The sequence below is a fragment of the Colletes latitarsis genome, chromosome 13, assembly GCF_051014445.1.
Source record: "Colletes latitarsis isolate SP2378_abdomen chromosome 13, iyColLati1, whole genome shotgun sequence".
NCBI classification, from domain to species: domain Eukaryota; kingdom Metazoa; phylum Arthropoda; class Insecta; order Hymenoptera; family Colletidae; genus Colletes; species Colletes latitarsis.
In genome coordinates this window covers 11,329,210-11,352,085 of record NC_135146.1, presented here as the reverse complement: position 1 = coordinate 11,352,085, position 22,876 = coordinate 11,329,210, and positions in this window count along the sequence as shown.

Sequence of the window (22,876 nt, the reverse complement as noted above, 5' to 3'; positions counted from 1 at the left end):
TGTTTGAATGTAATAAGTTTTAGTAATTTTAATTTCGTATCTCGATATGATTAAAAAATTCTACGTTTCTGAATTATTAGTAGGAAATATTCTTCGAAATAATTTTGCAAATTAAAAATATGTTCGAATTTTAGTCATTTTAATTTTGTATCTCGTTATGATCATTTGTAAAATATCACTGAATATGTAATCTGAGTATTTACATTACAAAATTCTAAGCCTCTAAATTATTAGTAGGAAATATTTTTGGAAATAATTTTGCAAATTAAAAATATATTTGAATGTAATAATTTTGTATCTCGATATGATCATTTGTAAGATATCACTGAATATATAATTTGAGTCTGTATTTACATTAAAAAATTCTAAGCCTCTAAATTATCAACAGAAAATATTTTTCGAAATAATTTTGCAAATTAAAAATATGAAAACCGTGGAAGAAAGCATGGAACGTCATTTGAATTAATTTTAATTTTGGAATATATCACAAATATGGCATCTATGACGATTAAAAATTCTATAATTGAAAAATGACTAAAATTGTAAAATAGTTTATTACTATGTTAACGAACTCTATTAGTAGTGGACGAGATGTTGGCACAGCTCACCTGTTTATGTTCTCGAAGGTCACACTGTTGCTATGCCTGACTCTCCTGACCAGAAGATTCGATAATAAATGTTAAAATTCCAAGTATGTATCACACTATGATCACTTCGTGAGGTAGCACTGAATATGTCACAAATATGGCGGCTATGATGATCGAAGATTGTGCAATTGTTGTCGAGGAATGATTGTATTGTGAAATTCTTAACGTATTGCTCTGTTGCTAGGCTCCGCTACTAGTGGGAGCTGAGATGTTGCCACCTAGCTAGCGAGACGCGAATAGAAGCCACGCGCAGGCTCAGCCTAATCCCCTCTACTGCTTGGGGGCAAATACTCCGATGTGTGACGCGTGGGTTAGGTTTGCGTCATCATCACATCTCCAAGTAGTATTTAAGTTTCGAATAGATGAAAAATAAGAAAAAATTCACGAATTTTCAGTTTGGAGTCTCAGAAAAGTAACAAAATTTCGTTTTTTGGGTGCAAATGCTCTGATATGTGATGTGTGGGTTAGATTTGTGTCATCATCACATCTCCAAGTAGTATTTAAGTTTCGAATAGATGAAAAATAAGAAAAAATTCTCGAATTTTCAGTTTGGAGTCCCAGAAAAGTAACAAAATTTCGTTTTTTGGGTGCAAATGCTCTGATATGTGATGTGTGGGTTAGGTTTGCGTCATCATCACATCTCCAAGTAGTATTTAAGTTTCGAATAGATGAAAAATAAGAAAAAATTCACGAATTTTCAGTTTGGAGTCTCAGAAAAGTAACAAAATTTCGTTTTTTGGGTGCAAATGCTCTGATAAGTGATGTGTGAGTTAGGTCTGAGCTATCACTCTGTCATCATCACGTCCTCCATCATAGTATTTAACCCTTCCAATAGATAAAAATAAGAAAAATATCGAATTTTCAGTTTGCACTTTCAGAAAAGCAACAAAATTTCATTCTTTGGATACAAATACCCTAGTGTATGGTGCCTGGGTTAGGTCTCAGCTATCCCTGTGTCATCGTCACGTCCTCCACCCTAGTATTTTAGCTCCCAATAGATAAAAATAACAAAAAATCCTCGAATTTCCACTTGGTGCGCCCATAAAAGTAACAAAATTTCATTTTTTGGATACAAATACCCTAGTGTATGGTGCCTGGGTTAGCTCTGAGCTATCACTCTGTCATCATCACATCCTCCACCCTAGTAGTTTAGCTTCCAATAGATAAAAATAACAGAAAATCCTCGAATTTTCACTTTGCACTATCAGAAAAGCAACAAAATAACATTTCTTGGATACAAATGCTCTGATATGTGATATGTGGGTTAGGTCTACGCTATCAGTGTGTCATCATCATGTCCTCCACACTATTTAAGCTTCCAATAGACAAAAATAAGGAAAAATCCTCGAATTTCCAGTTTGCACTCAGAAAAGCAACAAAATTTCATTCTTTGGATACAAATACCCTAGTGTATGTTGCCTGAATTAGCTCTGAGCTATCCCTGTGTCATCATCACGTCCTCCACCCTAGTATTTTAGCTCCCAATAGACAAAACTAACAAAAAACCCTCGAATTTCCAGTTGGTGCGCCCATAGAAGTACCCAAATGTCGTTTTTTGGATGCAAATGCCCTGGTGTGTAGAGCGTAGCTTAGGTCTGAGCTATCAGCATGTCATCATCATGTCCTCCACACTATTTAAGCTTCCAATAGACAAAAATAAGGAAAAATTCTAGGAATTTCAGTTTGCACTCTCAGAAAAGCAACAAAATTCCATTCTTTGAAACAAACACCCTAGTGTATGTTGCCTGAATTAGCTCTGAGCTATCCCTGTGTCATCATCACGTCCTCCACCCTAGTATTTTAGCTTCCAATAGATAAAAATAACAAAAAATCCTCGAATTTCCAGTTGGTGCGCCCATAAAAGTACCCAAATGTCGTTTTTTGGATGCAAATACCCTGGTGTGTAGGGCGTAGCTTAGGTCTGAGCTATCAGTATGTCATCATCATGTCCTCCACACTATTTAAGCTTCCAATAGACAAAAATAAGGAAAAATTCTAGAAATTTCAGTTTGCACTCTCAGAAAAGTAACGAAATTTCATTCTTTGGATACAAATACCCTAGTGTATGGTACCTGGGTTAGCTCTGAGCTATCCCTGTGTCATCATCACGTCCTCCACCCTAGTATTTTAGCTTCCAATAGATAAAAATAACAAAAAATCCTCGAATTTTCAGTTGGTGCGCCCATAAAAGTAATAAAATTTCATTCTTTGGATACAAATACCCTAGTGTATGGTACCTGGGTTAGCTCTGAACTATCCCTGTGTCATCATCACGTCCTCCCACCCTAGTATTTTAGCTCTCAATAGATAAAAATAACAAAAAACCCTCGAATTTCCAGTTGGTGCACCCATAAAAGTAACAAAATTTCATTCTTTGGATACAAATACCCTAGTGTATGTTGCCTGAATTAGCTCTGAGCTATCCCTGTATCATCATCACGCCTCCAACCCTAGTATTTTAGCTTCCAATAGATAGAAATAAGAAAAATATCGAATTTTCAGTTTGCACTCTCAGAAAAACAACAAAATTGCATTCTTTGAAACAAACACCCTAGTGTATGTTGCCTGAAGTAGCTCTGAGCTATCCCTGTATCATCATCACGTCCTCCCACCCTACTATTTAATCTCCCAATAGACAAAACTAACAAAAAACCCTCGAATTTCCAATTTGCACTCAGAAAAGCAACAAAATTTCATTCTTTGAAACAAACACCCTAGTGTATGTTGCCTGAATTAGCTCTGAGCTATCCCTGTGTCATCATCACGTCCTCCACCCTAGTATTTTAGCTTCCAATAGACAGAAATAAGAAAAATATCGAATTTTCAGTTTGCACTCTCAGAAAAACAACAAAATTTCATTCTTTGGATACAAATACCCTAGTGTATGGTGCCTGGGTTAGCTCTGAGCTATCACTCTGTCATCATCACATCCTCCACCCTAGTATTTTAGCTCCCAATAGACAAAAATAACAAAAAATCCTCGAATTTCCAGTTTGCACTCTCAGAAAAGCAACAAAATTTCATTTTTTGGATGCAAATGCTCTGATGTATGCCGTGTGGGTTAGGTCTAGGCTATCAGTATGTCATCATCATGTCCTCCACACTATTTAATCTTCCAATATATAAAAACTAAGAAAAAATCCTGGAATCTTCAGTTTGCACTCTCAGATGAGCAACAAAATTTCATTCTCTGGATACATATACCCTGGTGTATGGTTTGTGGGTTAGGTCTGAGCTATCACTGTGTCATCATCACGTCCTCCACCCTAGTATTTTAGCTTCCAATAGATAAAAATAACAAAAAATCCTCGAATTTCCAGTTTGCACTAAAAAAAGTATCAAAATTTCATTCTTTGAAACAAACACCCCAGTGTATGTTGCCTGAATTATCTCTGAGCTATCCCTGCGTCATCACCACGTCCTCCCACCCTACTATTTAATCTCCCACTAGACAAAACTAACAAAAAACCCTCGAATTTCCAATTTGCACTCAGAAAAGCAACAAAATTCCATTCTTTGAAACAAACACCCTATTATTTAATCTCCCAATAGACAAAACTAGCAAAAAACCCTCGAATTTCCAGTTGGCGCGGCCATGGGAGTACCCAAATGTCGTTTTCGGGACGCGAAGGTCGCGGCGTGTGGCGCCAGGGATCGCGGGAAAGCTTGATGACGGAGTTTCGCGTTAATGAGCGTTGGCGCGCGCCACGGTATCAGCCGTAGGTAGGCACACGCGCGTGTAAAGAGGACAGGAGAGACGAGGAGGAACGGAATCGTGGCCTCTCGCACGCGCATATGCACAGAACGAAACGGCAGCTGCAGTCGCGTCGGTGCCACGCGCCCTCCGCCGCTTGGCTCTCTTCGGATACCATTTCACAGGTCCTCTCCGTGACGTTACTACTCTCCGTTCCTCTTTTCCCTTCACCGATTCCTCCCCTGTTTCCCCCCATCGGAGCCAGCGTGTGCGTCCACCCTGCGATCTTCCCTCCTCGTCCCAACCACGACACGCGTCGTAGCAACGTCCTTGTTGGTGACACGCACGCACTCACACGATTTCAACGAAGTTCTGCGTCCCGGGAGGACCACCGGACTCGTCACCTGCACCTCGCCAGTCACCCAACGGTCCCACAGCCACCGTCGACACCTTGCCTAACTTCTCCGGACACGGGGTGGGGGGCTACCAGCCAAACACAGAGATTGATATCGATTCCACGATGGCTTCTGATAGCGCGTAAGAGGGTCGTGCGTCTACGACTACATCTATGCCTCTTTTTAAACGTGAAACTTCTGCTTATATTGTCATTTCCAATATGCAGAAGGTCTGTGAATTGAAGTTGATGAGAAAATGGGGATACAGACGTTTTGGGAGCAGTTTTAATTGGGAGGGGATTATTTTAGTGTTTGTGATTTGATTTGGGTGATTTTAGATACGATTTAATTGTAATAATTTTTGTTTCTAGAAGGAAATCCAATATGGCGGAGGTTATGAATTCAATTTGGGAAATGGAGGTTGTTTTGGGAGCCATTTTAATTCGAAAGGGGATTATTTTAGGGTTTGTGATTTGATTTGGGTGATTTTAGATACGATTTAATTGTAATAATTTCTGTTACTATAAGGAAATCCAATATGGCGGAGGTTATGAATTCAATTTGGGAAATGGAGGTTGTTTTGGGAGCAATTTTAATTAAAAAGTGGTATATTTAAGTGTCTGTGATTCAATCTAATTCATTTTACATACGATTTAATTGTAATAATTTTTCTTACTACAAGGAAATCCAATATGGCGGAGGTTATGAATTGAACTGGGGATACAGACGTTTTGGGAGCAATTTTAATTCGAAAGGAGATTATTTAAGTATTTATGATTTGATCTAATTGATGATACATTCGATTTAATTGCAATAATTTCTGTTTCTACAAGGAAAACCAATATGGCGGCGGTTATGAATTGAATTAGGGATACAGACGTTGTTTTGGGAGCAATTTTAATTCAAAAGTGGTATATTTAAGTGTAGTGATTCGATCTAATTGATTTTACATACGATTTAATTGCAATACTTTCTATTTCCACAACGAATTCCAACATGGCGGAGATTATGAATTGAATTTGGGAAATAGACATTGTTTTGGGAGCAATTTTAATTAAAAAGTGGTATATTTAAGTGTCTGTGATTCGATCTAATTCATTTTACATACGATTTAATTGCAATAATTTCTATTTCCACAGTGAAATCCAATATGGCGGCGGTCTGTGAATTGAAGTTGATGAGAAAATGGGGATACAGACGTTTTGGGAGCAGTTTTAATTGGGAGGGGATTATTTTAGGGTTTGTGATTTGATTTGGGTGATTTTAGATACGATTTAATTGCAAGAATTTCTGTTTCCATAGAGAAAACCAATATGGCGGCGGTTACGAATTGAATTAGGGAAATAGACATTGTTTTGGGAGCAATTTTAATTGGAAGCGGATTATTTTAGTGTCTGTGATTTGATTTGGGTGATTTTAGATACGATTTAATTGCAATAATTTCTGTTACTATAAGGAAATCCAATATGGCGGAGGTTATGAATTGAATTTGGGAAATGGAGGTTGTTTTGGGAGCAATTTTAATTCAAAAGTGGTATATTTAAGTGTCTGTGATTCGATCTAATTCATTTTACATACGATTTAATTGTAATAATTTTTGTTACTATAAGGAAATCCAATATGGCGGAGGTTATGAATTGAACTGGGGATACAGACGTTTTGGGAGCAATTTTAATTCGAAAGGAGATTATTTAAGTATTTATGATTTGATCTAATTGATGATACATTCGATTTAATTGCAATAATTTCTGTTTCTACAAGGAAAACCAATATGGCGGCGGTTATGAATTGAATTAGGGATACAGACGTTGTTTTGGGAGCAATTTTAATTCAAAAGTGGTATATTTAAGTGTAGTGATTCGATCTAATTGATTTTACATACGATTTAATTGCAATACTTTCTATTTCCACAACGAATTCCAACATGGCGGAGGTTATGAATTGAATTTGGGAAATAGACATTGTTTTGGGAGCAATTTTAATTAGAAAGGGGATTATTTTAGTGTCTGTGATTTGATCTGACTGATTTTAGATACGATTTAATTGCAATGATTTCTGTTACTACAAGGAAATCCAATATGGCGGAGGTTATGAATTGAATTATGGAAATAGACATTGTTTTGGGAGCAATTTTAATTAAAAAGTGGTATATTTAAGTGTCTGTGATTCGATCTAATTGATTTTACATACGATTTAATTGCAATAATTTCTATTTCCACAGTGAAATCCAATATGGCGGCGGTCTGTGAATTGAAGTTGATGAGAAAATGGGGATAGAGACGTTTTGGGAGCAGTTTTAATTGGGAGGGGATTATTTTTGTGTTTGTGATTTGATTTGGTTGATTTTAGATACGATTTAATTGTAATAATTTCTGTTACTATAAGGAAATCCAATATGGTGGAGGTTATGAATTGAATTAGGGATACAGACGTTGTTTTGGGAGCAATTTTAATTCGAAAAGGGATTATTTAAGTGTCTGTGATTTGATCTAATTCATTTTACATACGATTTAATTGCAATAATTTCTGTTTCCACAGTGAAATCCAATATGGCGGTGGTTATGAATTGAATTAGGGAAATAGACATTGTTTTGGGAGCAATTTTAATTGGAAGCGGATTATTTTAGTGTCTGTGATTTGATCTAATTGATTTTAGATACGATTTAATTGCAAGAATTTCTGTTTCTACAGTGAAATCCAATATGGCGGCGGTCTGTGAATTGAAGTTGATGAAAAAATGGGGATACTGACGTTTTGGGAGCAATTTTAATTTGAAAGGAGATTATTTAAGTATTTATGATTTGATCTAATTGATGTTACATTCGATTTAATTGCAATAATTTCTGTTTCTACAAGGAAATCCAATATGGCGGCGGTTATGAATTGAATTTGGGAAATGGACATTGTTTTGCGAGCAATTTTAATTAAAAAGTGGAATATTTAAGTGTCTGTGATTCGATCTAATTCATTTTACATACGATTTGATTGTAATAATTTCTGTTACTATAAGGAAATCCAATATGGCGGCGGTTATGAATTGAACTAGGAATACAGACGTTGTTTTGGGAGCAATTTTAATTCGAAAGGGGATTATTTTAGTGTTTGTGATTTGATTTGGGTGATTTTATATACGATTTAATTGCAATAATTTCTGTTTCCACAGTGAAATCCAATATGGCGGCGGTCTGTGAAATGAAGTTGATGAGAAAATGGGGATACAGGCGTTTTGGGAGCAATTTTAATTCGAAAGGGGATTATTTAAGTGTCTGTGATTTGATTTGATTGATTTTACATACGATTTAATTGTAATAATTTCTGTTACTATAAGGAAATCCAATATGGCGGCGGATATGAATTGAATTTGCGAAACAGACGTTGTTTTGGGAGCAATTTTGAATCGAAAGGGGATTATTTTAGTGTTTGTGATTTGATTTGGTTGATTCTACATACGATTTAATTGCAAGAATTTCTGTTACTATAAGGAAATCCAATATGGCGGCGGTTATGAATTGAACTAGGAATACAGACGTTGTTTTGGGAGCAATTTTAATTCGAAAGGGGATTATTTTAGTGTTTGAGATTTGATTTGATTTTACAAACTTAACCTTGTTGAAGTACGATTTAATTGCAATAATTTTTGTTAACACAACGAAATCCAATATGGCGGTGGTTACAAGGTTAAAATCGACTCCAAATAAACATTTCTAATACGAAGTTCTACTATATTGTTTATTGCAATGTTTATGAATAATCACCTCGTCATTGATTTTAGAAACCTAACCTCTTTTGACGTACGATTTAATTGCAATAATTTCTGTTACTACAACGAATTCCAATTATGGCGGTGTTTATGAATTGAACTATTATTTAACGCAGTGTTTGTGATTTGATTTGGTTATTGATTTTACAAACTTAACCTCTTGACGTAGGATTTAATTTCGAATACTTTTGCAAATACATATACTATTTAAGGTCGAATAATTTTGCAAATTTATATCATTTCAGTTCAACTAATTTTTCAAATGTAGGTTATTTAATTACAAATAATTTCTGTTACGACAGTAAATTCCAATATGGCGGCGATCACAGGTTAAAATCGACTCCAAAATAAGTAAACAAGTAAACATTGCTTTATAAACATTTCTAATTCGAAGTTTTACTGTATTATTTATTGTAATTTTTATGAATAATCACCTCGTTATTCATTTTACAAACCTAACCTCTTTTGGCGTACAATTTAATTGCAATAATTTCTATTACTATAAGGAAATCCAATATGGCGGCTGTTATGAATTGACTTAGTGAAACAAACATTATTTCGTGAGCAATTTTAATTCAAAAGTGGTATATTTAAGTGTCTGTGATTTGATTTAATTGATTTTACATACGATTTAATTGCAATAATTTCTGTTTCCACAACGAATTCCAATATGGCGGCTGTTATCAATTGAACTAGTGAAAGAGACATTATTTTGTGAGCAATTTTAATTCAAAAGTGGTATATTTAAGTGTCTGTGATTCGATCTAATTGAGTTTACATACGATTTAATTGCAATAATTTCTATTACTACAACGAAACCCAACATGGCAGCGGTTATAAATTAAACCAGGGAAACAGACGTTGTTTCATGAGCAATTTTACTTCGAAAGGGGATTATTTAAGTGTCTGTGATTCAATCTAATTGATTTTACATACGATTTAATTGCAATAATTTCTGTTCCCACAACGAAACCCAACATGGCGTCTGTTATGAATTGACCCAAGGAAAACAGACATTATTTCAAGAGCAATTTCAATTCCAAAGAGGATTATTTAAGCGTCTCTAATTTGATCTGATCGATTTTGCAAACTTAACGAAAGTTTTAGCGTTCATCGTTTTTATTTGAACGGAAGTGGCGTTCAACGAAGAGCATAGAGGGTTCACTATTTCGAGGCACCGTCTCGCGTGTGTTTGGAACTCGGTTGGAAGGTCTGATGTAACGCTCGCGACAGTAAACGAGCTTCTGAGCCAAAGACAGGTGCAGGTTCATCGGGCAAAGATGAATTCTTTGCACGATGCTTCTTTCCCGCGTGCGTGCTCGATCACGATCAAGCACACGCCCGTATTCCTCCGCTTGGCTGAAAATACACGCGTCTGAAATGTCTGTATACTTTCCTGGAATCGTTTATGGTCGTAAAACTCCTCCGCGTTTCAAAGTATCGATAGTTACGCTGCCCACCGAATTCTTCCACAAGATTTCGCGCGTCAAAATTTCAGTGAAATAAACGGCCAAATGTTTCAAATAAACAACAAATTTAACAACATCACGTGTTTCTTTCATCAGTGTTACAGAATTCAAAATTCAACTGTAAACATACACTATTTTATTAGAATAACATTCCATAAAATTGTAACTTTTGTATATGTTTGTAACTTGAAAATTGTAAGTTTTATTAAAATGCAATTTTACAGGAAAAGTGTACATGTTTGTTATGTTTGTAAAATTGTATATATTTGTAACTTGAATATTGTAACTTTTATGGAATATTATTCTAATAAAATTGTATATATTTGTAACTTTTATTAAAACACAATTTTAGAAGAAAAGTGTACATGTTTGTAATGTTTGTGTATGCTTGTAAAATTGTATATGTTTGTAACTTGAACATTGTAACTTTTATAGAATATTATTCTAATAAAATTATATATATTTGCAACTTGAAAATTGTAACTTTTATTAGAATAGAATTTTAGAAGAAAAGTGTACATGTTTGCAATGTTTGTAACTTGAAAATAGTAACTTTTATGGAATATTATTCTAATAAAATTGTGTATATTTGCAACTTGAAAATTGTAACTTTTATTAGAATATAATTTTAGAAGAAAAGTGTACATGTTTGTAATGTTTGTAACTTGAAAATAGTAACTTTTATGGAATATTATTCTAATAAAATTGTGTATATTTGCAACTTGAAAATTGTAACTTTTATTAGAATATAATTTTAGAAGAAAAGTGTACATGTTTGTAATGTTTGTAACTTGAAAATAGTAACTTTTATGGAATATTATTCTAATAAAATTGTATATATTTGTAACTTTTATTAAAACACAATTTTAGAAGAAAAGTGTACATGTTTGTAATGTTTGTGTATGCTTGTAAAATTGTATATGTTTGTAACTTGAATATTGTAACTTTTATGGAATATTATTCTAATAAAATTGTGTATATTTGCAACTTGAAAATTGTAACTTTTATTAGAATATAATTTTAGAAGAAAAGTGTACATGTTTGTAATGTTTGTAACTTGAAAATAGTAACTTTTATGGAATATTATTCTAATAAAATTGTGTATATTTGCAACTTGAAAATTGTAACTTTTATTAGAATATAATTTTAGAAGAAAAGTGTACATGTTTGTAATGTTTGTAACTTGAAAATAGTAACTTTTATGGAATATTATTCTAATAAAATTGTATATATTTGTAACTTTTATTAAAACACAATTTTAGAAGAAAAGTGTACATGTTTGTAATGTTTGTATATGCTTGTAAAATTGTATGTATTTGTAACTTGAAAATAGTAACTTTTATGTAATATTATTCTAATAAAATTGTGTATATTTGCAACTTGAAAATTGTAACTTTTATTAGAATATAATTTTAGAAGAAAAGTGTACATGTTTGCAATGTTTGTAACTTGAAAATAGTAACTTTTATGGAATATTATTCTAATAAAATAGTGTATATTTGCAACTTGAAAATTGTAACTTTTATTAGAATATAATTTTAGAAGAAAAGTGTACATGTTTGTAATGTTTGTAACTTGAAAATAGTAACTTTTATGGAATATTATTCTAATAAAATTGTGTATATTTGCAACTTGAAAATTGTAACTTTTATTAGAATATAATTTTAGAAGAAAAGTGTACATGTTTGCAATGTTTGTAACTTGAAAATAGTAACTTTTATGGAATATTATTCTAATAAAATTGTATATATTTGTAACTTTTATTAAAACACAATTTTAGAAGAAAAGTGTACATGTTTGTAATGTTTGTATATGCTTGTAAAATTGTATATGTTTGTAACTTGAACATTGTAACTTTTATGGAATATTATTCTAATAAAATTGTGTATATTTGCAACTTGAAAATTGTAACTTTTATTAGAATATAATTTTAGAAAAAAAGTGTACATGTTTGTAATGTTTGTAACTTGAAAATAGTAACTTTTATGGAATATTATTCTAATAAAATTGTGTATATTTGCAACTTGAAAATTGTAACTTTTATTAGAATATAATTTTAGAAGAAAAGTGTACATGTTTGCAATGTTTGTAACTTGAAAATAGTAACTTTTATGGAATATTATTCTAATAAAATTGTATATATTTGTAACTTTTATTAAAACACAATTTTAGAAGAAAAGTGTACATGTTTGTAATGTTTGTATATGCTTGTAAAATTGTATATGTTTGTAACTTGAACATTGTAACTTTTATGGAATATTATTCTAATAAAATTGTGTATATTTGCAACTTGAAAATTGTAACTTTTATTAGAATATATTTTTAGAAAAAAAGTGTACATGTTTGTAATGTTTGTAACTTGAAAATAGTAACTTTTATGGAATATTATTCTAATAAAATTGTGTATATTTGCAACTTGAAAATTGTAACTTTTATTAGAATATAATTTTAGAAAAAAGGTGTACATGTTTGTAATGTTTGTAACTTGAAAATAGTAACTTTTATGTAATATTATTCTAATAAAATTGTCTATGTTTGTAACTTTTATGTAATATTATTCTAATAAAATTGTGTATATTTGCAACTTGAAAATTGTAACTTTTATTAAAACACAATTTTAGAAGAAAAGTGTACATGTTTGCAATGTTTGTAACTTGAAAATAGTAACTTTTATGGAATATTATTCTAATAAAATTGTCTATGTTTGTAACTTTTATGTAATATTATTCTAATAAAATTGTCCATGTTAGTAACTTTAATGGAATATTATTTAAATAAAATTGTACACATTTACACAGCTGAGCTTTTAATAACTTTCGAATTATTGATCTTCCTATTGATGTTATCGAATTCGACTTAATCGTATATTTATTGATTATGAAATAGCACTTATCCGGGTACATGAAATATCCGTGTAAATACTTGGTCTCGAATCGTGGACCGTAACATGACATTATCAACACTGTTCTGACACACATTTCACAGCACATCGGCCATAATAAAGTAATCGTTTCAAGTGTCGATGTGGAAGCAATGTTTGCACGAGTGGAAGTCGTATATTCGGGATTACACCGATATTAAAAACACGTTAAACCAGTAACGAGGGACATGTTCGCATTGGAAGGTCGCTGCTTAACACTTCCGTGCATCGTTTTGTATAGAAAAATTATAGACAATATAATTTAATATTTTCTGGGGGCAGAAAAATACTTCTCAAACCTCCTCGCTAATTTTTACTGCATTTTTTCGATTTTATTTTATTGTTAAGACCTGACAAAATATTTGTTATAAGTTTGACTTTGATATAACTGTGAATTCGTTATGATTTCTCAGGAATTTTCATTAAATTTGTAAAATATTGCTCAACACTTCCGTGGATCGTTTTGTATAGAAAAATTATATTTAATATTTTTTTGGAGGAGGAAAATACTTTTGAAACCTCCTCGCTAATTTTTACTGTGTTTTTTCGATTTTATTTTATTGTTAAGACCTGACAAAATATTTGTTATAAGTCTGACTTTGATATAAGTGTGAATTCGTTATGATTTCTCAAGAATTTTCATTAAATTTGTAAAAGATTATTACTAATAAAATTACTAATAAATTGTAATAGTAAAAGTTAGAAAAATACGGTTTATTCGATAAACAATTAAGGCTAGTTTGACTCTAATGAAGTTATATTTTTATTTGTTTTATTTGTTGAACACGTCAATTATTTTTGAACACTCAGTGTATTCTCGAAACTGACTGTTTGGGAGACTAATTTTATAGAATACTTTTTAATATTTTTTTTGAGGGAATCACAAACGAGATTTTATTTCTCAAAAGAGTTTAAGAGCTAAGTTCAATTTTAAATATTGCGTTTGAGGGGTAGAAATTATGCAAGCATTGTTTATTGAGACATCTGCGTCAATTATTCTTGAACAGTCAATCTTGAATATTGAAAGTATTCTCAAAACACTTTGCAGAATTGAAAATAATTGAAATTACAATTGTTTCGTGACAGCTATATTGAAATATTGCTTCTGAGAGATACAAACAACGCAGTACTCTATTTTTCGAGACATCTAAATCAATTAATCCTTGAACATTCAATGTTGAACATTGCAAGTATTCTCAAAACACTTAGAGGAATTGAAAATAATTGAAATTACGATTGTTTCGGGGCAGCCATATTGGAATATTGCTTTTGAGGGTTACAAATAATGCACCACATTATTTTTCGTGACATCCACGTCAATTATCCTTGAACATTCAATGTTGAACATTGCAAGTATTCTCAAAACACTTAGAGGAATTGAAAATAATTGAAATTACGATTGTTTCGGGGCAGCCATATTGGAATAATGCTTTTGAGGGTTTCAAATAATGCACCACATTATTTTTCGAGACATCCACGTCAATTATCCTTGAACATTCAATCTTGAACATTCAAAATACTCTCAAAACACTTTGCACAATTGAAAATAATTGAAATTACAATTGTTTCGTGACAGCTATATTGAAATATTGCTTCTGAGAGATACAAACAACGCAGTACTCTATTTTTCGAGACATCTAAATCAATTAATCCTTGAACATTCAATGTTGAACATTGCAAGTATTCTCAAAACACTTAGAGGAATTGAAAATAATTGAAATTACGATTGTTTCGGGGCAGCCATATTGGAATATTGCTTTTGAGGGTTACAAATAATGCACCACATTATTTTTCGTGACATCCACGTCAATTATCCTTGAACATTCAATGTTGAACATTGCAAGTATTCTCAAAACACTTAGAGGAATTGAAAATAATTGAAATTACGATTGTTTCGTGACAGCCATATTGAAATATCGCTCCCGAGGGACACAAACAACCCACCACACTAATTTTCCATTCACCCACGTCAATTATCCCCGGAACATCCAATCTTGAACATTCAAAATACACTCAAAACACTTTGCACAATTGAAGATAATTGAAATTACGGTTGTTTCGTGGCAACCATATTGAAATACTACTTCTGAGGGATACAAACAACGCACCACACTAATTTTCCATTCACCCACGTCAATTATTCTTGAACATTCAATCTTGAACATTCAAAATACTCTCAAAACACTCTATAGAATTGAAAATAATTAAAATTACGACTGTTTCGTGGCAGCCATTTTGAAATATCGCTCCCGAGGGACACAAACAACCCACCACACTAATTTTCAATTCACCCACGTCAATTATCCCCGGAACATCCAATCTTGAACATTCAAAATACACTCAAAACACTTTGCACAATTGAAAATAATTAAAATTACAATTTTCTCGTGGTAGCCATATTGAAATATCGCTCCCGAGGGACACAAACAACCCACCACACTAATTTTCAATTCACCCACGTCAATTATCCCCGGAACATCCAGTGTCGTGGAGGTCATAGTTAAATATCTGCACAGCCATATTCTCTGTACCGTCAAAAATCAAAACATATTCGCGAACGTAACGTTTCATCGCGGCAGCTGGCCAACGTAATTGGTACCCTCGGAGGCCCGCATCTACATGTATTCTGAATTGAAAATAAGAAACCGATCGTGGGGGGGGAAAAAGAGGGATAAATAAATACGTATTCGCGCGTACCCGCCTTATCTTGGCTAATTAAAGTTCGCGAAAAATCCCCCTGTCGGTCACAAAGTATAAACGCGCCGGACGATCTTTTTACGGATTAATTCCGCGGTGAATTTGAATCCTTATCAGAAACTTTTACGCGTCGTGGCAGTTTATACGGTCGGTAATAAGACAGGTATGCCCGATACGGTGCTAGTTCACGGAGAATTAAGAAAATAATTGGTACGATCGAATACACTTTCGCGTTGTTTTTACGTAATTAAATCCTACTTAATCCCAAACGCGTTTTCGAGGCTCGAAAATATTCAGAAATTGAAGTTTTCGCGGCGCCCCATTTATCGATTCTTCCTCTTTTTAAATGATATATTGGCCAAGCTCCATCTTTATCAATTCTGTAACTTCACAGTCTAATTATGAAGCTTTAAATCGTTCATTCGAAAATTTAAAAAAATAGTATCTTAACTGGTCCAGAAATAAATTCTCTCAACCTCTAAATTAAATTCATTCTGTTGCTTTTTGAGAATTAAAATTCTCCATAAATGCAAATGTGATAGGAAAATATTTTCTGAAAATGAAGGGAAAATGATGGATATTTCGGAGGTTTTATATTGGAATGTAACTTTAAATTATAATGAATAAATGTTGTGGAGAGGAAGTTGGATAGTTTAGTGTTTGGTTGAATTTGGTAAAAGTTTTATCGAGAAAGTAAATATCATTCCAGGCGATCCATTGCATCACTTTCCCCCAACCTTGAAAATCCTTTTTCTGCTTCGCGAGTGAATTTCGAGCGGGGTCCACCTGCCGTTTTGTTTCCAACCGGGCTTCTTGCTTCTCTGTATTTACTACTCCGTTTCCTTCCCACTTCGATCACGAATTATACCTTTGTATCCTTTGTTTCCATATTTGATTATTAACCGTTACAAATATTGAAATATTTCTGTTATTAAAGAATTGTATCTTTTTTGAAATTTATTTCTTAATTAAATTCGAGTCAAAATTACTATGCACTGTTTAAAGAACACTTTTATGTTCACTGTATAATGTATACAGTTATGTATACAGTGAAAATAAAATTTTTGTGTATCAATTTGGTTGTTTTAAATAATTTAGAGGGCCGAAATGGTCATTTACTGTTTAAAAAATATTTTTAGGATCACTGTATAATATATACAGTTATGTATACAGTGAAAATAAAATTTGTATGTATCAATTTGATCATTTTAAATAATTCAGTGGACCCAAATGGACGTTTACTGTTTAAAAAATACTTTTACAATCACTGTATAATATATACAGTTATGTATGTGGTGAAAATGAAATTTTTGTGTATTAATTTGGTCATTTTAAATAATTCAGTGGGTCAAAATTGTCGTTTACTGTTTAAAAGATACTTCTATAATTACTGTATAATATATACAGTTATGTATACAGTGAAAATGAAATTTTTGTGTATCAATTTGGTCATTCTAAATAATTCAGTGGACCCAAATGGTCGTTTACTGTTTAAAAAATACTTTTACGATCACTGTATAATATATACAGTGAAAATAAAATGTGTGTTTATCAATTTGGTCAATTTAAATAGATCAATGGGTCTAAATAGTCGGTTACAGTTTAAAAAATATTTCCACGATCACTGTATAATATATACAGTTATGTATGAGGTGAAAATGAAATTTTTGTGTATCAATTTGGTCATTTTAAATAATTCAGTGGGTCAAAATTGTCGTTTACTGTTTAAAAGATACTTCTATAATTACTGTATAATATATACAGTTATGTATACAGTGAAAATAAAATTTGTATGTATCAATTTGGTCAATTTAAATAGTTCAATGGGTCTAAATAGTCATTTACTGTTTAAAAAATATTTCTACGATCACTGTATAATATGTACAGTTATGTATGTGGTGAAAATGAAATTTTTGTGTATCAATTTGGTCATCCTAAATAATTCAGTGGACCCAAATGGTCGTCTACTGCTTAAAAAATAGTTCTACGATCACTGTATAATGTATACAGCAATCTATACAGAGAAAATAAAATTTTGATGTATTAATTTGGTCACTTTAAATAATACACTGGGTCAAAATTGTCGTTTACTGTTTAAAAAATACTTCTACGATGACTGTATAATGTATACAGCAATCTATACAGAGAAAATAAAATTTTGATGTATTAATTTGGTCATTCTAAATAATTCAGTGGACCCAAATGGTCGTCTACTGTTTAAAAAATAGTTCTACGATCACTGTATAATATATACAGTTATGTATACAGCGAAAATAAAATTTGTATGTATCAATTTGGTCAATTTAAATAGTTCAATGGGTCTAAATAGTCGTTCACTGTTTAAAAAATATTTCTACGATCACTGTATAATATGTGCAGTTATGTATGTGGTGAAAATGAAATTTTTGTGTATCAATTTGGTTATTTTAAATAATTCAGTGGGTCAAAATTGTCGTTTACTGTTTAAAAAATACTTCTACGGTCACTGTACAATATATACAGTTATGTATACAGTGAAAATAAAATTTGTATGTATCAATTTGGTCACTTTAAATAATACACTGGGTCAAAATTGTCGTTTACTGTTTAAAAAATACTTCTACGATCACTGTATAATGTATACAGCTATCTATACAGAGAAAATAAAATTTTGATGTATTAATTTGGTCATTTTAAATAATTCAGTGGACCAAAATGATCGTTTACTGTTTAAAAAATACTTCTACGATCACTGTATAATGTATACAGCTATGTATACAGAGAAAATAAAATTTTGATGTATTAATTTGGTCATTTTAAATAATTCAGTGGACCAAAATGATCGTTTACTGTTTAAAAAATACTTCTACGATCACTGTATAATGTATACAGCTATGTATACAGAGAAAATAAAATTTTGATGTATCAATTTGGTCGTTTTAAGTAATTCAGTGGACCAAAATGATCGTCTACTGTTTAAAAAATACTTCTACGATCACTGTATAATATATCCAGTTATGTATACAGTGAAAATAAAATTTGTATGTATCAATTTGGTCATTCTAAATAATTCAGTGGACCCAAATGGTCGTTTACTGTTTAAAAGATACTTCTATAATTACTGTATAATATATACAGTTATGTATACAGTGAAAATAAAATTTGTATGTATCAATTTGGTCAATTTAAATAGTTCAATGGGTCTAAATAGTCGTTCACTGTTTAAAAAATATTTCTACGATCACTGTATAATATGTGCAGTTATGTATGTGGTGAAAATGAAATTTTTGTGTATCAATTTGGTTATTTTAAATAATTCAGTGGGTCAAAATTGTCGTTTACTGTTTAAAAAATACTTCTACGGTCACTGTACAATATATACAGTTATGTATACAGTGAAAATAAAATTTGTATGTATCAATTTGGTCACTTTAAATAATACACTGGGTCAAAATTGTCGTTTACTGTTTAAAAAATACTTCTACGATCACTGTATAATGTATACAGCTATCTATACAGAGAAAATAAAATTTTGATGTATTAATTTGGTCATTTTAAATAATTCAGTGGACCAAAATGATCGTTTACTGTTTAAAAAATACTTCTACGATCACTGTATAATGTATACAGCTATGTATACAGAGAAAATAAAATTTGTATGTATTAATTCGGTCATTTTAAATAATTCAGTGGACCAAAATGATCGTTTACTGTTTAAAAAATACTTCTACGATCACTGTATAATGTATACAGCTATGTATACAGAGAAAATAAAATTTTGATGTATTAATTTGGTCAATTTAAATAATTCAGTAGGTCAAAATTGTCGTTTACTGTTTAAACAATATTTCTAAAATCACTGTATAATATATACAGTTATGTATACAGAGAAAATAAAATTTTGATGTATCAATTTGGTCGTTTTAAGTAATTCAGTGGACCAAAATGATCGTCTACTGTTTAAAAAATACTTCTACGATCACTGTATAATATATCCAGTTATGTATACAGTGAAAATAAAATTTGCATGTATCAATTTGGTCAATTTAAATAATTCAATGGGTCTAAATGGTCGTCTACTGTTTAAAAAATACTTCTACGATCACTGTATAATATATCCAGTTATGTATATGATGAAAATGACTGTATAAATCCTCCACAGTCCACATTATGTTAACTAATTATAATCTTAATGAGTGAATTTCAAAATTACGATACGCGAATAAATTTTGATTAAACGGAACTCGATAGCATCGACGATAAACAACGTTACTGATAAATTTTCCATGCAAATAGAGTGCTATTAAAACGCTGTTCTAAATCAACAGCCTTTTCAGGCTGGCCAAGGATGACGAAGTGGTAGCGGCGACGCAAAAGTCGTCGTTTTTTCGTTGGGCCCCATCTTTGGTAACCGACTCATTATCCGCCAGGGGATAATTACTATCGGTCGAGGTGTAATTAACGAGATACCGGCGCTAAGAACCTGGAGTAGACGCACTATACCAGCGTTATCTTGAAAATCATTCTATCCACTCTTTCCCATCTCGTTCCTTTCCTACTTTCGACGCTCCCTTTAACACGATTTCGCCTTGATGTCCCTTTTTGCCACGACTACCTTCCTCGAGAGCCTTTAGGGTTTGTTCTTCGTTATTACTCATCAAGATTATCAACGTTTTTAACACCTCTTAACCACGACGATTTTTTCCTCTCTATTCTTACGCTACGCGTCATCGAATATCTCATAATCGACGTTATTTAAATTTTTTTTATTAGTATGAAACGACGACAGGGCGTTCGTTCGATTAACAGCTGATATTAACAACGTTTCACTAAGAATTTGCTGTTTAATTTGTACTGTTTATGATTACTGATCTTTTTCGATTTTTATGAAATCAAAACGGAGAAGATATACATATTTTTCGAAGCTGCAATTAGAAAACTGTGTTCTAAAGTCTCAAAGAATTATTTCAAGTAACAAAATTAATCAAAATTTTATTTTTAATGTATACATAACTGTATATATTATACAGTGATCGTAGAAGTATTTTTTAAACAGTAGACGATCATTTTGGTCCACTGAATTATTTAGAATGACCAAATTGATACATACAAATTTTATGTCGCTGTATACATAACTGTATATATTATACAGTGATCATAGCAGTATTTTTTAAACAGTAGACGATCATTTTGGTCCACTGAATTATTTAGAATGACCAAATTGATACATACAAATTTTATGTCGCTGTATACATAACTGTATATATTATACAGTGATCATAGCAGTATTTTTTAAACAGTAGACGACCATTTTGGTCCACTGAATTATTTAGAATGACCAAATTGATACATACAAATTTTATTTTCGCTGTATACATAACTGTATATATTATACAGTGATCATAGAAGTATTTTTTAAACAGTAGACGACCATTTTTGCTCACTGAATTATTTAAATTGTCCAAATTAATACATCAAAATTTTATTTTCCCTGTATACATAGCTGTATACATTATACAGTGATCGTAGAAGTATTTTTTAAACAGTAAACGACAATTTTGACCCAGTGTATTATTTAAAATGACCAAATTGATACATGCAAATTTTATTTTCACTGTATACATAACTGTATATATTATACAGTGATCGTAGAACTATTTTTTAAACAGTAAACGACCATTTAGACCCATTGAATTATTTAAATTGACCAAATTGATACATACAAATTTTATTTTCACTGTATACATAGCTGTATACATTATACAGTGATCGTAGAAGTATTTTTTAAACAGTAAACGATCATTTTGGTCCACTGAATTATTTAAAATGACAAAATTAATACATCAAAATTTTATTTTCTCTGTATAGATAGCTGTATACATTATACAGTGATCGTAGAAGTATTTTTTAAACAGTAAACGATCATTTTGGTCCACTGAATTATTTAAAATGACCAAATTAATACATCAAAATTTTATTTTCTCTGTATAGATTGCTGTATACATTATACAGTGATCGTAGAAGTATTTTTTAAACAGTAAACGACAATTTTGACCCAGTGTATTATTTAAAGTGACCAAATTAATACATCAAAATTTTATTTTCTCTGTATAGATTGCTGTATACATTATACAGTGATCGTAGAAGTATTTTTTAAACAGTAAACGACAATTTTGACCCACTGAATTATTTAAAATGACCAAACTAATACACAAAAATTTCATTTTCACCACATACATAACTGTATATATTATACAGTGATCGTAGAAATATTTTTTAAACAGTAAACGACTATTTACACCGATTGAACTATTTAAATTGACCAAATTGATACATACAAATTTTATTTTCACTGTATACATAACTGTACATATTATACAGTAATTATAGAAGTATTTTTTAAACAGTAAACGACAATTTCGACCCACTGAATTATTTAAAATGACCAAATTGATACATACAAATTTTATTTTCACAGTATACATAACTGTATATATTATACAGTAATTATAGAAGTATTTTTTAAACAGTAACCGACTATTTAGACCCATTGAACTATTTAAATTGACCAAATTGATACATACAAATTTTATTTTCACTGTATACATAACTGTACATATTATACAGTAATTATAGAAGTATTTTTTAAACAGTAAACGACAATTTCGACCCACTGAATTATTTAAAATGACCAAACTAATACACAAAAATTTCATTTTCACCACATACATAACTGTATATATTATAGAGTGATCGTAGAAATATTTTTTAAACAGTAACCGACTATTTAGACCCATTGAACTATTTAAATTGACCAAATTGATACATACAAATTTTATTTTCACTGTATACATAACTGTACATATTATACAGTAATTATAGAAGTATTTTTTAAACAGTAAACGACAATTTTGACCCACTGAATGATTTAAAATGACCAAATTGATACACAAAAATTTCATTTTCACCACATACATAACTGTATATATTATACAGTGATCGTAGAAGTATTTTTTAAACAGTAAACGACAATTTTGACCCATTGAACTATTTAAATTGACCAAATTGATACATACAAATTTTATTTTCACTGTATACATAACTGTACATATTATACAGTAAGTATAGAAGTATTTTTTAAACAGTAAACGACAATTTCGACCCACTGAATTATTTAAAATGACCAAACTAATACACCAAAATTTAATTTTCACTGTATACATAACTGTATATATTATAGAGTGATCGTAGAAATATTTTTTAAACAGTAACCGACTATTTAGACCCATTGAACTATTTAAATTGACCAAATTGA